Raw genomic sequence first — 26524 nt, 5'->3', positions numbered from 1 at the left:
CTTCAAACCTGTGCTCTGCTTTGAAGCTTACCTGTTGCACGAAAGCCAGTTACCATTTCTCAAATTCCTAGCGAGCCAGTGTGATGTGATAGCATGTGGGCTGAGACTTGGAAGATCAAGTTTCTAGTCTCCATTTGGCCTTGAAGCTCACTGGGTAACTCTGGGCCAGTCACCGACTCTCAGCCTAACCTACCTCACAGGGTTTCTGTGAGGATAACATGGAGAGGAAGTGCCAAAGGATTACGTAAGCCGCCTTGACTTTCTTCCAGAAAAATGTTGGATATAAATATACTACTAATGCTGATAATAACCTACCTCAACAAGACAACTGTGATGATAAGAATGAAAGAGACATGTAGACCACATTCTATCTGCTAGACCACCCAGGTGACAGTGACTAGAAATAGTTCTAGTGACTCGTAATAGATTACAGCAACTAGTAATAGTTTTTCTACCCATCTTACTCTTAAAAACCCCCTACCACACGAATGTACTTTCAAGATTCTCTGCACATCTATTTTTATGCATGCCCAGGAACTGAAAGTTGGCCATAGTATTAGGCAGAGTGGTGGCTGCTATAGGCAGCAGATTTTTGGCTGTATGAAATGGCAGTGAAATACTGTTTAATTAGTTATTTTACTCCCCAGGGAGATGGAGAGGTGCTTGTAAGATTTTCTTTCAGTTGTTAAAACAACATGGCTATGCACCTTGATTTGGTGGGGGATGGTGGAGCTGTTTGCTGCTCCAGCTCAGATAGCAATATGTCTTAAATCAGCCTTCCACAGTGCCAATAATGCCAGTTCCCAACTTCTTGGGGTGAATGGACACATTTGGATTTTGTGGTGTGTGCCATGGGCATTTGCACAAAATGGCTGCCATGATTGATCCAGTCAATCACCAAATGCTCCTTTCACAGAAGACAAAGGGATGTGATTCAGAGATAAGTAACTTGTCCAGGAACCTGAGTACAAGGCAGTAGTGGGGAGTGACCCCCAAATGTCTAATCATGCATATGGCATGCCCTGTACCCTGAGGGGCATCTCTAACAATCCACAGATTACCTTATTCTGGACACAATTCAAAAAGAAGTGCTAAATTGCAGCCCCAAACCATTTCTATTTCCTAAGAACCCCTCTGTATCTCAGGGGGCCACCAGACATTAAGCTCCAGTTCCATGTCACTCCTACTTTTTGAAAAAGGAGTTTTCCTCTGGGATGCTGCAAGACAGGTGTTCATGGGCTCCATGTTGAAAACCCCAGTGCCAAATAGTCACAAACTCAAGGGGTAATGTTTAGCATACACCGGACTGCAAATCACTCAAACTCCTACCAGGCTCACAGCGTAAGGGGTGAGTCTCACAGCTGGCCTTTGCCTACACTCCCTAGTTTACCAACAGGGCCACACTGTTGCGGGCAGGGTTTCCCTCCCAAGAGCTCATAGCTGTACCTTGTTTTCCACTCAAAAGTCCAGTAGCAAGCCCACATGCATATTATTAAATAGTAAGATTAGATTTACATACTATTATCTGCAGCTCTTTGCTCTCATATCCACAAGGAGGTTTTAGAAATTGTTTACAAGATGGCAAAAAAGTAGGGAAGGCAAAGATTAGAAGAATGACTAAAAAGATTTATGAAGCCGTTGTATAAGTATTTACCTGAAAGGAAGTCCCACTCATTTAGTGGAACTTCCTTCTGAGTAATTATAACTAGGATTGTGTTGTAAAAGGTGCCTTCACTGCATAGCATTGTCCAAGACTGCTGTGATCTGTCAGATCATATGATCCAGTATAAGTCTGAATGCAGCCTGTTTTCTTGTCACAAAAACATTTTTGTATGACACGTAAGCCTCCCACTTGCAATGTAGTGATAATAATATTGGCCTAGCTTACAAATTGGGACATTCTTTGAACATGTCTTTTATTATTGTTTTATTCCAGTTCCATATGAGAGAGGAACTCCTACCAACTTTAGTATGCCTTGGATTATATTTTAGCATAGTGCAGACTAGTGAAAAGAATAACAGAGCTGAAAACAGCTCAGTGAGTAACTTGGTCCAGCTTCTACCTGCATAATCTTATTTGCTTTACCCTGAATATATAAATACACAATTGAGATTTTATTGTACTGATTTACAAAAACAGTACACAACAAACAAATTTTCAGAGTCTCTTTCAGTTTGCTCTCCCAGCAACTGAGCTTTTTTTCCACCTGCATGCTGTGATATTTATTCTAGTTGTAGGTCTTAAAATGTAGGTTTGAATTGGACTTGAAGCAAGAATTTAGTCCTAATCCTTTTACAATTTAGAATCATTTACATTTGACCTGAATGAGATCTTTAGCATTTGAGACACAATTTGAGACTTAAAAGGAAAAACTGGAAGTTATTTTGACTTTGTATACATCCAAACTGACCCAAACCCATTGATCTATATTCATCTGCTTTCATTTTACATTAACTTTGAAGCTGTATTATTCAATTCTGTAAAACGTCTGTATTCCAGTTGGTGCCTAAAATAAAAGTTTTAATGGCATACGTCAATGTATTATCTTAATAAAATTAGATTTAAAATGTTGGAACAGATCATCCTTTCTTTTGTACCCTATGAACACCATTTCAAATTTTGGACTTGAACAATTCTTCTCATAACATAGAATTGAAAAAAGCAGCTACCTATTACTCTGAAAATGTTATTTAGCACCAAGTTTGTGCTAGGTGCTTTAATCTTAATGACCTGATCGTAATAAGTTGCAAGCAAGTTAATACTATGCATATTACTTCAGGAAGGACAGCTGTTGAACAAAAAAGGACTTCTGAGTAAATATGCATAGATGAAGTGGTACTGTGCACTTATTCCTCTGGGACTTATCCCAAAATAGTGTGCTAAGATTTACAGACCTGCACATATTTACTCGTATGTAAGTACTTCAGTGTCCTGTGTATAATGAGCCTTATTCCTGGGCTATGCATATAAAGAACTCAGAGCCTTATGTTACTGACTAGTCCTCAAATCAGTGCAGAAGTGATTTGGGTGAAGTCAACCACAGGTGTATTGATCAGTACCCCAAAATATACTATAGTATTGTTCAGCAAAAACAGCTTGCTTATTTAGATCTGAGTGTTAGATTCACTTTCTAACATGCAATACCTATAAATATGCCTTTTGCCCTGCCATATGCACATTTTAGAATAGCCTTCAGATGAGCTTCTGTCAGGCAGGAGCAGGCAACAACTTTATATATTTGGTATAGTAGAGCAGAGGTGCTTCATGGTGTCTAATCTTGGAAGCTAAGTAGAGTCAGGCCTGGTTAGAGTATGGATAGGAGATCTGAGGCCTACAATAAGCAGAGGGTTGGAACCATGGCCTTCTAGGCCTCTTCCAACTGTATGATTCTATGCTCTTATATATAACCCACTTTTTATCATCATAAAACTATTTTATCTGTGGCACAAGACTGTAAGCGCTGCACACACTGAATCCATGGTTGCTTCAATGGGTTGGGGGAAGATTCAGCTTCTTCCAACCATGGCTGTAAAGCTTTCAGGAAAATTGTCATTGACAGTTTAGTCTTCCTGATCCACACTACCTGAAAAGGTGCAAGGAATGTCTTACCTGTAGAGGAAAAGGCCAGATCCTATTGCAGGAAAGTGAAGGTTGCTCAACTTGCCAGTAAATTCCTGTCCTTCTTTATAAAACCGGCCTATTCAGAAAGCCTGAGAGACATCCATCATATAACCAAGCAGTAGAGGAAAACCATCCCTTTTGTCCCTCCGGTGTTATTGGTCTTGTGTGGTGCAGATGTGCTAGAGCATGTGCTTCAGCCCTGTGTGGCTGTTAAGTCATCCAGTTATGCCCTCTGGCAGCTCCAGAACCCCTACATTTGATCATGTGTGCTGTTGCCCCTTGACTTCTATAAACATACACAAATGTTCCAAATCAAGTTAACTGGCTGCAATATAATATTTTGTATCTAAAGCATTTCCCCGCAAGGGTTAGCTTTGTTTTGGTTCATGCAATATTATTATTTTCTGAGTGTTTCCTGTGCCACTCTAAGCTATTCATAGGCTAGCATGATATAATTCGTAATTTGGTTTTGTTTGCTTTGCTTTTAATTTATTTGCAAAGTTACTTCAAAGAACCCAACGCCATTTGGAGACCTGTAAGACAGTTAAGATTGTAGTAATATCATTTGATGCCATTATATAACCTGATTTCAGAGACAGAATCTTTTAAGTATGTTCCTACGTAAAATCTGGTGACAGATCTTCAGATTATAATGCTCTTATTTGTTGAATTAAAATCTTGAACAGTTTCTCTATCTGAAATCTAAATAACATTAACATGTAAATGAGGTCAGGTATGTTGACCCAAATATATTATTTTTTGAAGTTCAAAGTGGCTTAGGAAAAACTGAATACAAAATTCAACACTAAACAGGTGGTTGGTATTCAAAGCATTGGTAAATAAAAGTATTCATTTAGCATCTAAAAGGACTCAGAATAGTTCCCAGGCAGATAATGTATAGGAAAGGCATTGCATAGTTGTTGGTGTACCATAATAGAAAGTCACTGTCCCTGGTAGCCACCAACTAGCTTTGGGCTCTGCAGCAAACTGTCTGCCTATGCACTTTTATTTATTCATTTCAGAATATACCTCCCAATAGCCAAGGCTCTTTGGACAATTAACAAAAGTTTACATCACACAAACAGCAAACATTAACATAAAACAACAAAACCATAACTGAATCAGCATAGCAGTGGTACAGGATAAAATACAATATTAACAGTAAAATTAAAAGGTTACACTTTTTAAATGCTGGTTTAAAAAAGGTTTTCACTTGGCACCAAAAGGATTACAAAGTAGGCACCAGGTGCTTCTCTGAAAAATGATTCCATAATGAGTTTCCTTGAGAAACAAACCAGAAGCCCAGTGAAGACCTTTTAATACCAGTTAACGGTGATCACAGTGGTAAGTACCAGTTAATCTGGCCACCATGTTCCAAACCAATTCCAGTACCCATTGGCTTTTCATAGGTAACTTTATATACTAGTTCTTTCTGGATGTGACTGAGGTATAAACAATGACAAGATGGTGTTTTCCAGAAGACATCACAGATGGCTGAAAGTGCTTTGAGGTATTGATGCTATATGGACATCCATTGGGTGGCGAGGGGAGACCTGCATCTAAAAGCATTTCAAGCTGCAAACTGTTCTTTAGGGGGAGTAGATCCCCATCCAAAACAGATCACATGCCTTGCCCTTAATAAACTATCACCTAATATAATTGCTTAAATCCAACATCATACATGTGGGCTTCTGGTTGCACAGCAGGACTGGCTCTTGCTCTCCTTTCTTCTGGCCTCCAGTGCTTTCCAAATCTGTTCAGGATAGAATTCATGGGGTATTGTATGGAGGAGAGGAAACTGGTTGGCGGATGCGTGAAGCAGGATACCACCCAATGTATTTTGTACTACTGCTCCCAATGCTATTCTTGTGTCGTTTCACTTCACTATAGCCCATCCACAGTACTCAACAAATGCTTCAACAAATCAAGTCTAATGCTGTTAGATTATTTGTTTCAGTCCTAATATGTCAATCAGCATATTTAATCTTGATTTGTTTGTAGCCTAGTTGCCCTAATGAGTTAACTCATTGTATGCAACTTTCTTGTATGAAACTTAAGGGGATGTCTTTTCAGTCTTTCAATACATGGTTGGCTTCTGGCTTTGTCTGCCTCATTAGGTATTTGGTTAGGAATTTGGTTCATCTAGCCCACTACTGTCAGCTGTGACTGGAAGTAGCTCTTTGAGATATTTCCTAGCTCCACGTCTTGAGATTTTCTTAACTGATAATGCTGCAGATGGAATCTGGGACCGTCATCATGTAACAAATGTGTGTTATTGTGAGCGTGACCCTGGAAACATGTCCCACTTGAAAAGTTACTTCTTCAAGTTGTCTGTGCAAGCCAAATTAGGATTCTGTTCTGTGGAGCACAACATCTTGAACTCTCTAGAGCTAAGAGATAGAATTTTGTTGGGAAAACCTGAATATGCACTCAGCATGTATATTCTATTATTTAAAACTGAAATCCTTGTTATTTTTTTAAAAAAGAAAAGTCTAGCGTTATAACCAGTTTACCTTAATTTGCTTCATATGCATTTCTTACCTTAGAAACAACACATCAGTGTGCATATTTTATTTAGTGGGATTCTATGCCATGTCAAATAAGTTATACCCATTATATACATATAGATGTAAACCTATTGTAATAATCATTGATGTGTTTCACTTTAATTTGACCGTTCTTGGACTGTTAAAGTTACAGGGATCAATTAATTATTATTTCTATCTTGGGTTTGGTATGACTTGGACTAGACTTCAGGAGTTTTTGTGGATTAATAGTTTCTGATCCCTAGTTGCCCCTCAGGGATCCAAACAACTTTCCTAGGAATAGGGTTACAATAGTACTTCCCATCAAATGCATGAGAAAAGCAGCACACTTCTATGATAGCATGTCAATTGCAGTCAGAAGTAAAGTGCAGGATAAAATTGCATTGCTGTCCCAAACATCTGTTGCATCGCAGCTGCGACATCAGTGCTGATTGGCAGTGCAAATCTAAGGCATCCCAGCCAGTACCATCTTAATGACATTTTCAGGACAGTTTTTCTTTAAAAACCTTCCTTCCGTCCTTGCTTCCTTCCTTCCTTCCTTCCTTCCTTCCTAATATTTCATGGCCATCTTCCAGGACAGAAACCCTCCTGAGACAGCATACAATAATTAATACCCATAATAACAATGGGTACAGTTTTTAAAAGGAGTAGAATAGAAACACAGTAAAAACTAGCAAAAATGCAATAAAAAGCAGTACACTGTTTTTATAGAAATGGAAAGATCCTGCAGGCCTTTAAAAACCACACATGTGAACAAACATGCACTTTCTTCTTCCCTAGCATTTCTTTGCTAGGTGAATTTCCTCTGCTTTAGCCATGCTTGCCCTCTCCAGCCCTGAAGCACACATCTGTGCTCTTTTTAAAGTCAGAAGCAAGTACAGGCTCTCCTCCACCTGCATGCTGGAGCTCAGCTATCACCTCTGCAGGAAGACCACACTGCAACTCTTGTATGGGGCTAAGGTATTGTGCTAGTATGGTTACACCAGGATGGATCTTGGTATAACACTTTACAAATGTGGATTTAGAGGAGATTGCCTGGATAGCCCAGAAACCTCTGCTCTCTAGCTGTGAAGATATAGATGTACCTAGATTTGGATAAATGTGCTTAATAAAATTTGGCTGTCTAAGGCATGGATGAGCTCTTCTTAGGATACAGATATCATTGGCTGGTTGATATTTTTGGAAAGGCAAAATATAAACCTCACAAATAAATGATACTTCCAAGGAAGTTTATAAGTAAAATCAAACTACATTAAAAAATAAAAGTAAGCTATTTCAAAATTGATGCCAAGTTACAGTTCAGTGGGTATGTGTTGGCCCCGTGTACAGACAAGCCCAGATAGAATTATCTCTGAGGCCTTCTTTGTCCACCTGAGTCCCTTTGCTCTCCTGCTAAATGTCACATGGTTCTTGGTGGTCAGCTGTGAAGAAATTAGACAGTAATTTCCACTGTGTAGTTTTGAACCAGTTTGGAGTTTTATATTTGATACTTCAGAACTGCTTTTGCTGAAGATCGTCTGAATTTCTTGCATGAAGCAGACAAGTTCAGAATAAGTGACCTCCACCCTGTCTTCCAATTCTATGATTCTCTGCAAGTATAAATAGCAGCTGTTGTTGCTTTAAGAACTGGAGTGTCCTTGTATTACACTGGCAAGTGTTACTCTGCCAGGGGAAACTATTTACTATGAAAAAGGGTTGCAGGAATATGCAAGAGCTGAAAGGACACCCAGCATCTCAGAGTAGAAGTGTGTGATTGGGGCACTACAGGGCTTTGGCTGGCACCCAGTTAGTAAGCCATGCTGGCATGGGAATATTGGCTCCAACAAGATTAAACTTCTACCCTCTTCTTGTGTTTGATCTGCTTGTCGTTATTGTTGATTTTAATGAAGCATCTTTAGGCAATGTGTAAAAAGGAGAAGCCAGATTCAAACATCTGTCAAGTGGCACAGAAATGAGAACAGATGCAAACAATTCAGGGGCAATTGGCCTTTACTATAATCCGGGTTGGACACAACTCCATGATCCTTCATTGAGAGGATAAGTGATGCCCAAAATACTGCCTGTCTGGAATCACTGTGTTCTCTGGCAACAAACTTTCTATGGGATCCTCTCAAACTCTACAGGAACAGCCTTGCTGTCCAGGATGCACCCTGGACCATACCCCAGGATCTCCTACACAGGGGTTCCTTTTTGGACAAATCCATGTAAAATGGATCACCTTTGCATAGTTTGACAAATGTGAGATTATGCACTGCTTGTCTTTCAGTTGTTCTTTTTCATTGCAACATGTAGGAACCTCTTGAAAAGAAGGTTAGATGTCTTGATCACCACCTGGTAGCCATTACAAGCCCTTTGCATTTAACTGTATTTTGTCTCCCTATACTCTTTCTTTTAATAATGACTTAGGGTTGAATTTAAATAAGTTAGATATTCATGCTGTTAAAAAGTACGTTGCTTTCTTTCCAATTTGCCTGTCAGCTGTTAATCAGACATCACCAAACACTTTCACTTTAGGAAAAATAAACTAAGTCCTGCACTTAGTCCTTCTGCTACAGTTATGACTTGCTATATCCCCTCTTAGTCATTTCCTTTACTACAAAAATAAAGCATTTCATTTTTAAATCATGGCATCTCAGCAGTCACATCCGCAGACTTCCTGGTACTAATTTCCACTTCTGGTATTTTTTTAAAGACGTAACAGTCGCGATAATCCTAATAATCACAATTTTAGTTTCTTCTCTTATTTCTCACAAAGCAAATTATCATTATGAATGATGCCAATAACATTATTTGGGAAAATACGTGCTGTACAGTCTTCTATAAAAGCCAGAAAACTTGCCACTGAGACAAGGGATTCCATTCATTGTTATGAATGGTTCAAAGAGCTTTGGCTATTGGGCAGCATAGAAATGTAATATATACAGAATTAGGGCCTGAGGTTTTCCTATCATATTTTTCATATGAGAAGGAGTCTGTTACTGAACTGTAGGACTGCCTGTGATCAGAAAGCAGTTCTGCATCCTTCCAAACCAGATATCCTGGGTGCCCTTGTCCTACCCTGCATTACACCTCATAGACCTACGGACTGAAGGTACCTGATAGAGCAATGTGGTTGAAGCCAAGCAGGGATCTGCCTGAAAAGCCTATGTATGCCTTCTTCTGTTCTGCTGAATGAAAGCACATACAGAGATAATAAATACATTCCTACAAACTATATTGCCCCTCTAGCAGAGAACTTATATGGTCAAGATGTGTGGTGCTTCATGCTTAGTTGAGCTGCAGGAAATGGTTTCTGATGACCCATTTTAGTAAGCCACGACAAAGGATCACCGCCACAAAAAGCATAAGTGCACACACAAAAGTCAATTTGGCCTTAAGGAAGATTCTTACCAGTTTCAAACATAATGATGAACTGCTTACTAAAGACAAAAGCAAAGCCGATCTGCAAATTTTTCAGCCCTCGCCTATAACCCCATTTTTAATTAGGACAGTCTGTATTGCCCGTGGAACTGGGAACAGAAATATTTTTGAGGAGCCTTCAAGCCCAAATAACACTTTAGTCCAACATAAATTTGTCCTACTCAGATTGAGTAGACTTATATAGGATGACACAGTTAATTTCATTTATTAATTACATGTATAATACATGTATTATATTATTGAAAACCTTTCTGGGTGATTCAGAACATGGTAAAACACAATCTAAAACTTTGATAATCACTTGGAAACAATAAAACTACAGTAACCTGATAAAAAGGTAATATTAAAGGCACCATAGCATGCCATCAAATGTCTAGCAGTAGAATTAAGTCTTAACTTTGGCACCAGGTGGACTTCACTAGGGGGAATATTTCATTATTGGGGCCACCACTGATGAGGTTTTGTCCTTCCCTGATGAGGGGCTCCTCCTCAAATCAGAGTATACAGGTAGGTTCATACTGGAAGAGGTGTTCCTTCAGTTACATTGGTCCCAAGGCATGTAAGTCGTTCTAGGTCAGAACAAGTACCTTGGGTTGGGCTTGGAAACATGTAGGTATCCAGTGGTAGTGGGCCAGAACCAATGTTACACGTTCAGATCTTGTGGTCCTTGCTGTCAATCTAGATCAAAACTGAGTATGTAGTACCTGGGACCATGTTCTAGTTAGTTCAACAAGCCACTGATAGCAGTAATGGGAAATCTTTCTGCTGTTGCGGTTTACACTGTGGTGAGGTATGGCCCTTCTCCCTAACCCTAACCCTTCTCCCAAGTAAGCACGCTGCTTCGGAGTTCCTTTTCTCAGTACTTTACTGTTACATGTCCTTTTTGTCAAATAGCTCTGAGTCCATCCAGGTAAAGTGCTGAGCCCTCTCTGAGCCCTCTCTTAGCTTCATCCAACTTAAGAGTCTTTCCCATTGCCAGCTCATGGGGGGTGCTGGCCTTCCTCACCTTCTCCGCCACCCTCCCGCAGCTCCCACAACTGAATCTCCCACCTGCGCTGCCTCCCAGTGCCCGGCAGCTGCTCCTCAGGGGGAGGGGCCTCCGCCTCTGACAGACCAGTCAGCTTTCTGTGCGTGCCCTGGGCAGTCCCTGAACCCACCTCCTGTTCTCCCATTGGCTGATTGGAGCTCTCGTCATCTGCCAGCCCCAGTTCTCCTTGTTGGGCCATCCCTTCCCACGGTCGCCACCCTCACCCAGCTGGGACAACGGTGCTCGAACTGCAGACATTCCTTGATCCTGACCTTGATCTCACGCTGTCTTTACTGACATTCCAAAACTGCTTTGTCTTCACTGCCTGATCTCCCATTCCCATCAAATCAACAGGTCTCGACTTCTGGCTGCTTTTCCCTGTGTGTGCACACAACACATACTACCTCCACCAAAGCTATAGAGTTCCATTTTCCAGCAGTGGAAATGGGTTTCAGCCAAAGGTGGACAGACTACCACAGGCAAGCCTTAGGCCACTGGTTCCCCACCCTTTCATAATCCCAAGTCCAGTGATATTGCAGGTTTTTAAATTCCATGTTATATGTTTAGAGATTAGTATGTGAGTTGTAGAGATCATCATACCCTCCCTAAACTGAGTTTCCCTTCATTAAGAAAAGCAGAACACTGGTTCCTGTTTCCACCCAATCACATTCTTCTCTGGTGAGAGCAATATGAAGCTCTAAAACAGTAGGTGTAGATCCATGCACCTGTTTTCACAGGCACAACCAACTCCCAATAGTGATTAATAGAACTACAATCTAAAACAGTCACATAAAACAAATATGTAATTATTATTATTATTATTATTATTATTATTATTATTATTATTATTATTATTTACATGTTGATACTGCCCATAGCCAAAGCTCTCTGGGTGATTCACATCAGGATATAAAAACAAAAAAATTAAAAATTAAACCATTTTGAAATGAAATAAAATAGCATTAGAATACATTAAATAAAATGAAGAAGACCTGGCCAAAACAAAAGAGAGAGAGAAAAAAACAAGGGCATCTGGATAAACCCATCAGGCCCCTGAATGACCAGGGAGATCTTTAAAGGCTTCTTCAAAAAGGACTATCTTAATTTGGCATTGAAAAGACAACAAATTCGGCATTAGGGAGGCCACAGGAAGGAGGTTGTTCCAAAGATGGGGGAGCGCTACAGAAAAGGCCCTCCCCCTAGTTACCACCCTTCAAACCTCACAAGGGGTTGGCGCTCAGAAAAAGGTCTCAGAAGTTGCGTATAGTGTCCAGGTAGATTGGAGCTGGAGAAGGCAATCCAACAGGTATTGTGGTCACAAGTTGCTTAGGGCTTTATAGGTTAAGACCAGCACCTTGCTATGGCCCAGAAGCATAAAGGCAGCCAGTGAAGGTTGAACATTAAGCCACCATCAAAGGAATGTCTTGCTTTCATTTACAGCTAAAGGCTCCCAATAGTCTTCATCCCTTCTGGAAGGAATGGAGGTCTCAGAACCTCTGATTGGAAGCAAGTTCTAAAAAAACAGGATTGACAATTGAGGGTATCTCTTTCATGCCCTCAGCCTAAATGCAGCACCTTCAATTGTGCCGGGAGGATGCTATAGTGTAACAAGCTCCAAGGTAGAGCCACCCCTCTGTTTTCTACACTTGGCGTAAATGCCAAACAGTTTCCAAGAGGAGGTCCTTATAATCTGCACTGCAGTAGTCAAGCTTCAAGAGGAACATATCCCTTTTAGTTGCTACAAGTGTAGTGATTTTTAGCAGAAGCAACAATCCTTTTTATTTTGGTTCTGTTGGTGGAATTTCCCATTAAGGAATTTCTGCATTTTATTGATGATGTTTACATACATAATATATACTAGCTGTGTTTCCCAGATTTAATTATGTTTTAAAGTGCCTCTTTTATTTCCAATAGAGTGGATTTAACTATGACAAATTCAACAGGCCATTAGCTATCCTCATTAAAATACTCAACTTTTTTTAAATAGGAACATATTTGGTAGTTGAGCACATATAAAGAAAGTGATTCACAAATGAATCTTTGGAAAATTCTAATAATATGAAAGAAAATCCTTAAATCTCAAAGTAGTATACAAGGCTACTTTGTACTAAATGGAAGGATTCAGTAGGTGGAATAAGTAGTAACTTGAGACTGTAAATTTATACATACTTAGAAACATAGAAACAGAGCGAGTCAGAAGGAGCCTCCCGGGCCATCTAGTCTGACCCCCGGCTCCAGCCGGCTCCGCTCACGACATGCCCACCATGTGGACATCCAGCCTATCCTTGAACACCCGCACCAATGGGGCCTCAACGACCTCTCGTGGAAGCCCATTCCACACCCTCGGGGTCCTGACTGTCAGGAAGTGCTTCCTGGCATCCAAACGGAACCTTGGCTCCCTGAGCTTTGCTCTGTTGGAGCGTGTCCTGCCTTCCTCTGCAGGAAAGAACAGGTCTCTACATACTTACCTAGGAGTAAGCTTCGGAGAATACAAGAACTTAAATTTGAGTAAACATGCATAGTATATCCAAGCATCTATACTGAAACTCTGTGTTGTTGGGGGATTTACAGAGTTTAAAAAGTCTGAAGCCACAAGCAGGAAAACTCAGAATGTGGAGACAGTAATGTAAATGCTCTTCTAAATGATATGGACTGAAGAAACTGTGAAGAATCTATGATCTATGAATGTTAATCATGGTGAGGCAATGATGTAGCCATCATGCATTGAGAATAGCATTCTAGCTGTTTATTTGGGAGAGTTTGGTTTTCAGACTTCTTCATTAGAAATCTCTAGGAAATTGGAGCAGCCGAAAAACACATATGGAAAGCTTCTCTAAACTTCACTGACATTGACCTGGAACCACAGGATAGGGTTGACTTAGTTGTCTCCCCAGGAAGAGGGCCATAGGAACTTTATAACCTCATAGAAAGAAAAGGGAACATACCATGTTAGTAGATGCTCTGATTAAAATAGCAGCTGCATACATTCAGAAATATGCAGAAATAAAGAGGCTGACATAAGCATTGTAGGGCTGTGTTTATTGAGTCAAGCAAGACCATAAGCTGTCATTATGGAGCAATTTTTCTGAGCAGGAAATTAACCCAAATATTTTAATGTGCTGTGTAGCATTGCTTTTCAGTATTTTAAGTGCATGGTTTCCATTTGTTTTTAATAGATCTTTGTTTTCTTCTGAGCATTGGAGGATTTCTATTTCTTTAAACATATTCTTCAGATTGTATTTCAGATAGTTTAACGTTTCCAAAGGAATTGCTCAGCCACAGTTTTGTAGCCGCTCTGTGAGATCATTGGATAGTAGAATTGGAAGGGGCCAGTAAGGCCCCTGAGTCCAACCCCCTGCTAAATGTGGGGCTCCAAGTTAAAGCGTCCCTAGCAAATGGCTGTTCAGTTGCAGTGTGGGAGAGCCTATGACCACCCAGGGTATTTGTTCCACTGCTATCTCGTAAGCTTTTCCCGCTGTTCTGCTGGTATCTGTTATCCTGTAACTTGAGCCCTTTATTCTATGCACTGCACTCTAGAATGATTGAAAAGAGATTCTGGCCCTTCTCTCTGTGATAGCCTTTCAAATACTTGAAGAGTGCTATTCATGTCTCCCCTCAGACTTCTTTTCTCAAGGTTAATCATGCACAGTTCTTTCAGTCTCTTCCCAAACGAATTTGTTTCCAGTCCTTTGACCATCGCTGGTGCCCCCCTTTGCTGTTTGTCTGCATCTTTCCCATGCTGTGGTCCCAGAAGAAGACGCGGAACTCAAGATGAGACCTAACCAGTGCTGAGTGGAAAGGAACTAGTATTTCATGAGATTTGGAAGCAATACTTCTATTAATGTAGCCCAAAATAACATTTTCCTTTTTTGCTGCAGTATCATATTGTTGGCTTATATTCAGCTTGAGATCTATAACAAGATCCTTTTCACTTGTCGTATTGTTAAGCCAAGTATCTCCTATCTTATAACCCTACGTTTGGTTTCTTTTTCCTAGCTTCAGAACTTTGCATTTGTCCCTGCTAAATTTCCTTTTGTTATTGTCAGCCAAGCAGTCCAATCTATCAAAATCATCTGGAATTTTGTTTCCGTCTTCCAGGGCATTAGCTACCCTACCTATTTTTGTGCAACATGCAGGTTTGGTAAGCCTTCCCTGAACTTCATCCAAACCATTTTTCAAACCATTAAGAAAAATGTTGAAGAGCCTGGAGCTCAGGACTGCATTCGGCAGCACTCCGCTTTCTTTCCCCAGGTAGAGAAGGAGCTGTTGATAAGCACTGCTTGAGTCCAATTCTGTAGGCAACTGAGATTCTCCTGATGATTGTTCTATCCAGTGCATCTTTAGCCAGCTTGTTAATCAGCATATCATGGGACATTTAATTTCATTTCATTTGAATTTTTTCCATAAAATAAGTGCTGGGTTCTTAAATGTATGTATCTTGGGGTCGGGGGTTGCAGGGAGCTCTTATGGTTCTCAGGATTGTCTAAAAAGATGGTTTCTGAAGCACGAATGTTGCATCTATCAGACCTGAAGGGTGAAGGGTTCACAGGGAACCGAGGGAGGGGAGAGGTGCATTCCTGCACTGCAACCCGTGTGGCTCTGTGGACATTCCTTTAAAGCATTCTGGTGTGGTTCCAGTGGCCCGATAACGAAGGGTGGTATGGGATTTACTCGGACTTTCTCCCACACCTTGCATTCAAGTGCATGCCCCCACCCCCTGCTTCTCTCCCTTCAGCCTTTGTACACACCACTTTTGTTATATTTTTATTCATGGTTCCCAGGAGTCCAGTAATTCTAGACCCTTTACGGTTACAGAATACATTAGCCAATGCTTTGAGAACTAGAGGGCAGATTTCACCTGGCTCCTAAGGGAAGTATATGTGCTTGTGTAAGTGGCTAGGACCTCAGGATACAACAGGACAATGGTTCCCCAGCTTTTTTGGTCATGGAACCTTTCTGAAGACATTTTTTCCTGTGGAACCCGGCCTCTATCCCTGACTTTTACCAAGCATTGTGATGTTCTTCCACAATGTTCTTCCTTCTTTCATCTGCTCCTATTGCCTGAGTACTTTGCATAATATAGAAAGTTTGCAAATAAATAGAAAGCATTTTAAATATAACAAATGAATACAGCAAATATATGGTAATATCCGAAATGAATTCTTTCAATTTTTCCTAACACTACGCAGTAGAGTCCTAGGAAACAAATGATGTGATGCATTTCTTGTTTGCTGCTTGAACACCAACCGACAGTCAAATAGTTGGCCTTGTGTTGTTTCATTTTAAAATCCATTTTAAATCTGATTTTTGAGATTTTGTGTGGATCCCCTGTAAGGCTTTTGCAGAACCCCAGGGTTCCATGGAACACAGTTTGGGAACCGTTGCAGTAGGAGACTCACAGAAAGAGTCCTTGGCTTGTTCTTGGTTTGTCAACTGTTGGTTGTTCATGTTTAAACCCATGTTAATGTAGCTGGGTTCAGACAACATGATAACCCCCAGTTTAACAATCAATCTACACTCAACCTATCCTCAACTCCTGAGTGTGAATTTTCATGTTGTCTGAATCCAGTCATTGAGTAGGTTTACCTGACAGGACAGCCAACCATGGGCAAATTTACCTTTGGGGACACTTATATGGCGCAATCATTTGCACGGTACTCATGGGTCCCTGGCTTTCTGTGTTGTGTGAGCTCAGACATTGGGAGCTGTTTGGTGTAACCCTAAAACAAGCAATGAATTTTTGAAGACTGGCCAAATACCCCCTGCCCATCAGCACCCAGCATGATCGGACAGCTCCCAAGCCACACTGGGGTGTCATGTCATATGAACCCAGTCATTCTACCTGGAATGGCTTGCATAAACTTGGGTTCACATTTGACAGATGCAAATGCCATGCACACATTAGCCATCCAGCTAAGCTATAGGAGTGGGTATTCTTGTATCCAAATGTATGTGCTTAGGCCATTGCTCACGCAGGACACAGCATCCCTGGTGGGGTTCACTAGTCCAAAGCTTGCTCCCACAGCCCACTGCTCATGGGCACCATTTGTAAACTGGTCTGAGAAACATGTAGGGAAATAAATCAGGCTGATATTTTCATCTGGGGCTTGTTTATCCATCTAAAACTATTTCTAACCCTGGCTAATTACCCGAAATACTTCATAGCAGGACATGCTGGTGTTTCCATTGTAATGTGTTAATGTAGAACATAAGGTTTTCATGTAAAACTGAAAGTTTAAACATCAACCCCTGCAGGAGAAGCCATAAAGGGTGAGAATTTTTGATTTGCCTGCATGGCTCCTTCGCCAGTTCCAGTGGCCTGACATACCAGTTCCCAATGGATCAGTGTGAGTTGTGCTACATGCACAGCTGTTCTGGATCAGTACATTAGATCCTTCTTCTTAAACAGGGGCATTTCCTGAGTAGCTTAAGCTACAAACTTACAATTGCTTGCCTGGGAGTAAGTTTTGAACTTATTTCAGAATAGAAATATATAGGACTGTTGTGAGAGTACTATTATCATAGTCAAGGTCCCAGCGTTTGTGTCACACCCAACTCCACTAGTCTGCATCTTCCTACCAGGTATTAATTCTAAGCCAAATAAAATACATGGTGTTTTTGTTCAGTGTTAAAAGCTGCATCCATACTATAGAGAAGACAAATATTGTGTGTATGTGTGTATCGAGGAGGAGATAGAGAAAGAGAGAAAGATTTATTCTGAATACGTACAATACTTAAATGACTCAGGGAAAGTATTATGTTAATCAAATAACTGATAGGAACAATAGCATTAGAAATGTTTACAAACGCCATTAAAATGTTTATCTTGGTAACTGGTCTCTATGGCAATGTACTACCCTTAACCAAATTAGAATATGACTAACATATTTTTAATGATTTAAGCTATACTGTTAGAAATGTGACTCAAAAATGAGTCGCAATCTCACAAGTGTGACCTGAAACCACTACAAATGGTAGTTGAAAATGCAATTAAATGTCAGCACATCATTTCAGCAAACAGATGACTATTTAATTTAGCCTGGCTAATTCAACAGAGACATAGAGTACTGATTGTTAGATCTGTGAATCGCCCAGAGACTTTCAGCTATTGCATAGCATAGAGATGATGATGATGATGATGATGATGATGATGATGATGATGATGATGATGATGTTGGACTCCACATTTTTATTAGAATACAAAAACATTGACTGTTAATCTTGAAGTATTCTAGATTTACTTTTGAATGTCGATATCTGGGATTTTTTCTTTTTAACTGAAACACATGTCCAGAGATTATTAGTAATTATTCCTTTTGTCAACAGGCAATATGATGAAGGATGTTGTGGCAACTTACCACGTGCTGGGCCCAACAGAGTTCTTTCAGAAGTACTTCAATGTTCTGATGGGCATCACATCGGATCTTGGTTGTGAAGTATTAGAAGGAAGGAACCTGGCATTGCATATTGAGGCGGCACTGTGTGTCAGTACACACTTTCTGATAAAAACCAGGGATTACAAGCATACCTACCAGTATTACCTGTCTGGAGCAGGCTTAATTTTATAAATTGAAAGCAATAAACTCTATGAGTTTTTTAAAGACTTTTCGTGTGTTTTTGAGGATGATCTGCTCAAATGAACAGTTTTTGCATCCAGTACAGAGAGAGGCTCTTCTGCAGGACCAGAAGAAACACCAGGACTGTAAATTATAACTAAAACCCACTCGTATCTTCTAATGTTAGTAATGGAAGGAGAGGTTGCAAGAAAAGAAAAGAAAAAGCTGTTTCCTTTTCCTTTGGGGATTAGTCATTTCAAATGTGTTCTTGGGAGGCTCTGTTTGATGTAATCCCACATGTGCTGTCATTGTGTAAATCTTGAACGCTGACTCGTGCCCTCAGTTCTGGACATGTGCACTGTACGAGGTGCAGTGCCAAACAACACCATGTTTTGTGATCTGTCAGTACACAACTTCTTAAGCACTTGTGTGCTGTAAGGCCCAGAGAAGACCAAACAATTTTTGGTGGATGAACCGCACCATCTTCAGTGTTTCAGAAGAATTAAAAATTAAAATCTCAGGGCCTCTATTCGCTTAGATTCATTCTTTGGTTCCCTGTTCACGCTTTGATAGCTGAGTGGCGAAGGGAAGTGATGGCGAGATAAAAAATTATACCCCATTAATTTTAAAATGCACTCAGAAGACAAGAGTTTGCATACTCCTAATTAAGCCAGTGGCCTCTCTAAACTCCCAAAGAAAAGTGCTACATTTCAGGTTCAAACATGTGGATTTAGTTTACTGATCAGCTATGAAGGAAAAAGGCGAGAAAGGCGTACACCATTTGTGAAAAGGACATTTTTGTCTATCTGCTCTTTATGTTTTGTTCTGTCAGAAGTAAAGGGTCAGTCACTCGGTATGCTGTGCTTTATGACCTCTTGAAGTCAGAACCTTTCAGCAAGACCATTCCCCTTTTGCTGTATCTGCATGGTGACCACAGCTTTGGACCTGTATAACAATAAATGAAAACGAACAAGCTTAGATGCATAATTCTGCTTTTTTCGACCATTTCTTTGACTCCCAAAGCGTGCCTCCTCGTGTGGCTTTTTTAGGCTGTCAGACTTCACCAAAGCAACATATGGGAACGTAATCAGCGAGGGCATCTTGCAGCTCCCCATGGAGGAGACATCAAGGGATGGGGTGCCCATGCTACTCTCAGATTGCACAACTTTGCCACTGTTTTCAGTGCTGTGAATGTGACGCTCATGGCTGTCTTTGTGTGTGTGTCTCTGTCTAGTATCTAGTTACAGGGCCAGTAGCGTGTTAAGGCCAAAAAGCAGGAGCTTACAGGCACAACCACACTAGCTCTGCACTGCATTTCTTGGCAGGGGATACATGGCACCACGATGGCCAGCCTCCTGTATCTATAGAGGGGAAGACCTTCGTTGGGGCCAACCAAAGTGTCCGCAAACAACAAGGAAGCTTGCTCACGATTGTGTTACACTTTAGTCTATTTGTGGGTTTTTCCACAACAACACCATAAGTTTGGAACAACAATCACCACTGCATTCTGTTATTCATTGGTTTATTTTTAATTTCTTTGAGGAAAAGAAAGTACAAGGAATATTTTGGTGAAGAATTCACTGAAATTGTGTGTGCCTGACATTATATGCTGTCTTTACTAGGAACTGATTTCTCATTATAGCCATGTAATTTTACGTGTGTGCAGCTTGAATTTTCTGTGTTATATCTGTGTAGATATTCTATTTAAAATACTGTCCATAGGACATTCACTTTTATGAAGCTGAACAAAACAGTAGAGAAATTCAATCAAGTTGTTATCATTTGCCAGTTTCAAGAGCCTGATAACAATATTTGGAACACATGGTGGCTTGTGCTTTGCAACAAGGACCCACCAAACTGGATGGCTCCAAAGGGACCTTAGACACATTCCTGGAGAATCAGGCAATCCCTGACTGCTCATTATGAGATCCTCCGTTCAATATCGGTGGGGATCATGAGTGGGATGTGCTATAGCACTAATCTCCTGCTTGTGCACTTTCTGTGTGTAAAAAGGTTGGATTTCATTAATAGAATCAGAAAACCATATAATAGTGATAACATTTTAGACAGAGCATAAACATTTTCCAGATGGCAGAGAAGAGAGGCAGCAGAATCAGGGAAATCCCTTTTTAGCAAGCATCCATCACAATCCAGCCAAAGGAAAGCATTTTCAGAAATGCATCGGATTACAGTGCAGTCCTCTGCATGTTCGGAAGGGGAAAAAAGCGTCTAAACATGCATAGGATTGTGCCCTTAATCACCTTGGGAGAGCATTTAGCATGTGCTTAATCAAAGGGCTGTAAAGGTGTTTATCTCCATACTCATTATATTTCTATATCATTGCCATTTATCTGTCTCTCTAATACCTGAAATATTTATAGCACTTCTTACCGTGGGTATCTTGCAAGTCACAGTGTTCAGCTGGAGGTGACTCTGGAGCTAAAGGAAGTCCCCATCTGTTGAAGAAATTATTTTCCAGAGACAGGGAAAGAAAATCCCATGGCATTCTAACAAGGGCCCTGGTTGGACATGTTTGTCCTTTGGATAAATCTGCTTCTCAAGAGCTGTTGCTGTTCAGCATCTGCACAAGCTTCTCATTGTGAATGTGCATGAATATTTACGAGGTCTGCCCTCCTGCTCTCCCTTCCCAAAGCTTCAAAGACACGCTTTCAAATGTCATTGTCCTCTGGGGACTTCAGACATTTTTATGCAAGGCAGGGCTGCCTTCCTACATAATATTAGCTGACTTTGACAAGTCGACGCAATTCATTACTTACACAATTAGAACAATATTATGTTCACATTCAAATAAGATGGGCGGTATTTGATCAGTTCTTTAATGGGCAGTCAGAAATAAGAGAACATCTGTTTTGATATAATTTTGGACTCGATCTGAATTAAGGCACCCTGCTGATATAAGATATGTCTTGCCTCCGGGTCCAGTGAGCTTTCAAGGTTACACCTAGAACTGCAGAAATAAAAATGCAATGATGCTTTCACAGTGATTACAGACATGCGGTCAGGACTGGCACCTAAGGATGCTGGCACAAAACATGCATTCACAAATGTATATCTCACTTGAGAGAACTCAGCTCTGCTGAACTTGCATTTTAATTTGGAGCTCATATGTAATCAGTAGCACTGTTAAGTGTTCAACCATATGTTGATCGCTATTTCACTGTTAAAACTGGCTGCCGTAAAGAACAAAATTCATGGATTAGGGCAGCAAAAAGAGTGAATCCAAACTTTCATACATTCTCATCAAGCCCTCCTTATTTTTCAGTCCTGATGGTGGGCATCCAGACTTCAAACAACAGTTGGTTTAATGCATTGATATCAGGTCCCAGTACAGGTCCCATACTAATAATCATTTGGATCTTAGAATATGTGAAAAAAAGACAGTCCACAGAAACAATTTTTGTTTGTTTGTTTGTTTCTTGCCTGCATTCGCAAAACTGCTGCTTTGGAGGGTCAGAAGACTCTTATCCAAAATGGGGGTGGGTGGGGGGAATTGTCCAAAATTGGTGCAGTTTCTACCACTATCTTTCCCCTGCTTGCAGGGGTCTTTGACCCACTGGACAGATTTTTCAGTGGGTTCAGTCAAGTGCAAGATGGGGCCAGAGGCGGGAAACACCTTCTGTAAACATCTGTTCACATACTTTAGGATGAAGCCAACATCTTTTGCAGGAAAAATTGGTTCAAGTCTGAACATCTTTTAAACAATTTGGTAGAGTTTAGAGAATAAATCTATGACATCATTGACAAATGTTTTGGATATATACATGTTTGCACAGTTTTCCCATAAGTACACAATACACTTAAAATAATTTTTCAGCCAGTTAGTTCCATTAATTTGTATCTTGGTTTCCCCATCAGACAACCAATGCAGCTAACAACATTTTAAAACACATCCATACCTATAATCTAGATGTTAAAAGGAAACAGATAAGGAATACAAGCATATCATGCCACTGAAGGCCATAATTAAAAAGGGATGAAAACTCACAACTGAAATAAACACTTCTAATCACTTGCCGAAAAGCAAGCAAAATTGATAGTGAATTGAACAGGAGAGCAAGAAAACATTCTTTCACAAAACAAATCTAACAAATGTTTCCAGAAAGGTAGAAGAGGGACACAATTTATATGTTCAAGCTGATCTAGTAAAGGTATTACACTGCATGGACTTTGGAATTTTTCTTAGGGCTGAAGTGTCTGCCTTTGTTTTTTGTTTTTTGAATTCCAAGTGAGCATTCAATGATCTCAAGCTCAGGCTGTCCATGTTAAGAATACACCTTTTGGTATATATTATGTTAACAGCTGAGTTACAAATATTCAGCAGTGCATGACTGGACACTCTTTGTTCTTACAGTGGAGGTCATTTGTTGCAGAAGTGGGAGGAGAAAAGCTGCCTATGGCTATGTGCTGGGACACTACATTTAACTCCTGGGCTTCCTCCAAATGCCTATTGCAAGAGAAACATAGAGGGTGGCAGTATGGGGAAGCCTTTCTCTGTGGTGGCCCCCCATCTTTGGAACAACCTCCCCACTGCAGCCCGGCTGGTGTCCAATTCATCATCTTTTTGGCACCACTCTTAAAGTTGTATTTGGCCCCCCAGGGGCTTGAAGGGGATTACCCATTCCAGGTGTTTCCGGACTAATTTTTGCTATTGTCTGTTTTAGGTATTTAATGTTCTTTCTTGTTTTATGACATTTATATTGTCATAAATATAATTTATACTCCTATAATACAGCATATATTGTATTTTAATTGTCTGTCTGTATTGACTGTTGCAAACCACCCAGAGAGCTGTGGGGTGGTATACAAATGAATTATTATTAGGTAGTGGTAGTGTAGGCGCCACTCAGCAAGATTATTGAAGCTGAAGGAGTTGAGACCAAAGTCAGCATTTCGGCCAGAGTGGCTGAGGAATTCTTTTCATGGGCTGTGAGTACAGCTGGGTTCAGACAACTCTGACACACATAAATGAACAACAACCCACAGTCAACCCATATGAGTCCCTTGAGGTTCTCATGTTGTCTGAACCCAGTCACTGTCTGGATTTGTACCATCATGGAAGGGAAATAAGACACAGTAGCTTACTTTCCACCCTAAGTTACATGTGCATGCTGGGGAAATGCGTATAATTATCCTCTGCAAAGTAGCTTCTCATACCTTGTGAATCCAGTCAAAGAGCAGCTGAGTAACAAGCCACTCAGAAGCCATGGAAGGATAAGCCACTGTGGCTTATTGTCCCTCCCCAGCCATGTGAGCTGGGCCAGAGGGGTCCCTTGTGTAAAAACAAACATGGTAATATTTCTAGTAGCAAAGCTTGAAGAAGACTTAGAAATGGCAGACCCTGGGATGACTAAAGCAAGCCCAACTTTCTTTCTTCCTCTCCCCCATACTTTCTTTTCACATCCAACTTGCTGGAGAACTTGAAAGTTTGCTTACAACTTTGTAATATTTTGTTTGATGCCAATAAAGGTATTTCCTTTACAGTTTTTAAACAATTTTTTCTGATCATGGTTTATGCTCTTATTTTTTATATAGCTGTTTGTTTGTTTGTTTCCATTTCTATATTACTTACTGACCAAGTCTCTCTAGGAGGTTCACAAAAGGAAAACATAAAACCACAAAATATAATAACATAAAGCATAATATAATATACTATAGATATCATAAGTTCAAACCATAGTGAAATCCAGCAGCAGGGCAAAGACTGAAAAGTCAAAAAGTAGAAAGTCTGGGAAAATAAAATGCATTTGCATTAAAAAGTGCAAAATTATATAATGCACTTCATTCACACCATTTAAGTATTATGGCACACAAATTAGGTGACGGCCCCAAATCATGTTTCATTAGTATTCTTCAGAATAATTCAGCACAAGAGTTTCTCAGTACTCTCCTGCCTGTTCAAGACACTCAAGCCTGAAAGGATATTCAGGCCATTCCTACCACTGGGCAGAGTGAAAGAGTGTGATGGGGGCAGGGAAGTGGGGGAGCAGTAGCAAGATCTTGGGTGTACGTATATGTGTGTGCCATGTAGCTTAAGAGAGAAGGTCACCAGCAACAGATCAAGCTAAGAGCCACTCCCAGCATTTATCATGTATCATTCTGAGGTAGACTGCATCTGAACATGGAAGCTCTGCTTAACTGTCAAGGCTAATAGCTGTGCTCCACAAAGTGGGCTGATGTTCCTTCTTGGCAGCAGTTAGCAACCTACCAAATGTGATTCTTTTCTTCAACACTAAGGGGAGCTGTCCTCCAATCTTATGCCTCACTCTCCTTCTACTGTCTTTTACCTGTAGAAAGTTCCTCATCACAGAGCACCAGTCCCAAACTGGTTCCCATTAGTCCTAGCCAGATGGCCAGTTGTCACGATATGTGTTGTGGGCCAAAACATCTGGAGAACCACAAGCTGCCCGTCCCTGCAAGAGAGGAAGGTGACGCACACTGTCCGTTTGCACAGTGGATTTACTTGTTTTCAGTTCTTTCCAGTGCTCTTTCCTGAGCTCAGAAGGTTTTTCACAGTTTACATTTGAATATTTATAAGTTCAGCCTAAAGTTTTACTTTGCTCCAGTGCTTTGCTTTGAACTTGCTTTTATTATTAACTTTTAATTCATGTTTAAGATACAGACGGGCAACAAGTTCTTCCTTTCAAGGCTTGCAAAGCAAAATGCTTATTCTAATCCTACAACAGCAATTCTCTTAGTAAGTCCTGGGCACACTCAGCCAGTGTGTTCCAGACGTGCAAGTTTTGTTATTCATGTTTTAAAATACTGAAGTGTCAGTCAAAGTCTCTATGAAGATCAAAACCTGACAGCTAGGAATGGTAGGAACCCATAGAAGGGGTTTTAAAATGGTTTAAACACAATTTATAATTGTGGATTCATATGACTGAGGATTCAACTAGGTTTCTGAGTTTATTGAGCAGCTGTGGAATTACAGCTGGTTCTGCATCTCTTGAAGGCTAGAGGACAAGTGTGCAAAACGGAGGCCTCACTCAACTAGGCTGTCTCTGGAGGATCTGCAATAGATTGGAAGGATTCTGACTCCCTATGTTTTAGGAACTGTAGCCACAAAGGGAGTCTTGCCCTAAATGAAAGTTTGAAGTATGCAGGAGTGAATTTGCATGTGGAAGAAGGACAGCGAGCTCCATTCAATTCTGATAGTTCAGTTCTAAGCTAAACTACAAACTGTTAAATACGTAGAAGAGCCTCACAGTTTTCCTTACCTTAGTATAAGTGTGTAGGGGATGATTCAGGCTGGGACCACCGTGTACAGGTAGGGTAAGGTTAAACCAGTGGGCAACATGGGTGGGTGGGGGCTCCATTGCCACAGTGAGGCCATTAAAAATCCTGCTTACAGATGCTCTGGTAACATCCAAGTTGAAATATTACATATGGAAATGCAATGAAAATGATTCCAAAATTCCAGTTAATCCAAACTAGAACTACTGGGCTTCTAAGTGGGACTGTTTGATACCACGATGCCTCTGCTTGATCAGCCGCACTGGCTCCCAATCCATTCCCTCTGAATATTGGAGTTGAAATGTAAAGCTCCAGACTGATTTAATTCTGTCTTTCTGAACTTGAGATCTCTTAAAGCCTGTACCCCCATGTTGTCCTGAAAGAGAAAAGTGAAGTTTGCCATGCTGTTTGTCTGCATGTTGATACACTCCAACAAACCTAAGTCATATCTAAAGGCAGAACCTAAATGTACCGTGGATTTTTTTGGAGGCCTTCCTCCATGGACCCCTTTTAGTTAGGTGCTACAAGAAAATGAGTCTTCTTAATTGCAGTACACTGTGTATGGAATGCCCTGCTCATGAAAGATTTCGTGGCACCCCCACTGTTACCTTTTCAGTGCCAAACAAAGGATTTCCAAGAAAAATGCACTGGCATTTTAGACTGTATTGTTAGATTGAGTATTTATGGATGAGCATAGAGCTGGGGTGGCTACTCTGTCCACTCAATTCCTTTTTTTGTAGTCCCAGGAACTACACCAGAAAAAGTAGCTGCTTGGTCTACAATTCTGGTTCCAAACTGACTTGACCACAAAGCTATGTGCTGGTTAGGGAAGGCTCACTGAAAACGGTGCTACAAGCTTCAAAGAGACACATTTAAATTATTTTTTAAGCAACAACATCCCTGAATTGCACACCCCTACCATTGCCTTAGCACACACGCCAAGTTTCCTGGGTTTCACAGTCTTGGACCAATGGCACTGACAGACCCTCTTTCCTTATTACAAATGGTTGTCGTTCCTATGAATGAATGCCCTCCATAATGGCCTTTCTTTGACAGCCCTGCTCGGCTCTTGCATACTCAAGGCCTTGACTTCCTTTAT

At 40.6% G+C, this 26524-nt stretch overlaps 1 protein-coding gene across 3 annotated transcripts in view; it reads left to right on the top strand.

The window, feature by feature from the left end:
* SCAF8 (SR-related CTD associated factor 8) overlaps positions 1-26524 on the top strand; it is a 214854-nt gene that overhangs the window by 86665 nt on the left and 101665 nt on the right. Inside the window, exon 21 of one of the 3 annotated variants that reach the window (XM_044422364.1) lies at positions 17942-19144. The exons of the other annotated variants lie outside the window; for them this stretch is intronic. The gene's annotated coding sequence lies outside the window, so the exon portion shown is untranslated. Of the gene's footprint in view, positions 1-17941; positions 19145-26524 lie in introns of those variants that run through there. 3 annotated transcript variants of the gene reach the window in all.

Source organism: Varanus komodoensis, unplaced genomic scaffold (genome assembly GCF_004798865.1).
Source record: "Varanus komodoensis strain SLA01 unplaced genomic scaffold, ASM479886v1 scaffold1, whole genome shotgun sequence".
NCBI classification, from domain to species: Eukaryota; Metazoa; Chordata; class Lepidosauria; order Squamata; family Varanidae; genus Varanus; species Varanus komodoensis.
Note: the sequence above shows the minus strand (reverse complement) of the source record. Positions and strands in the feature narration are given on the sequence as shown.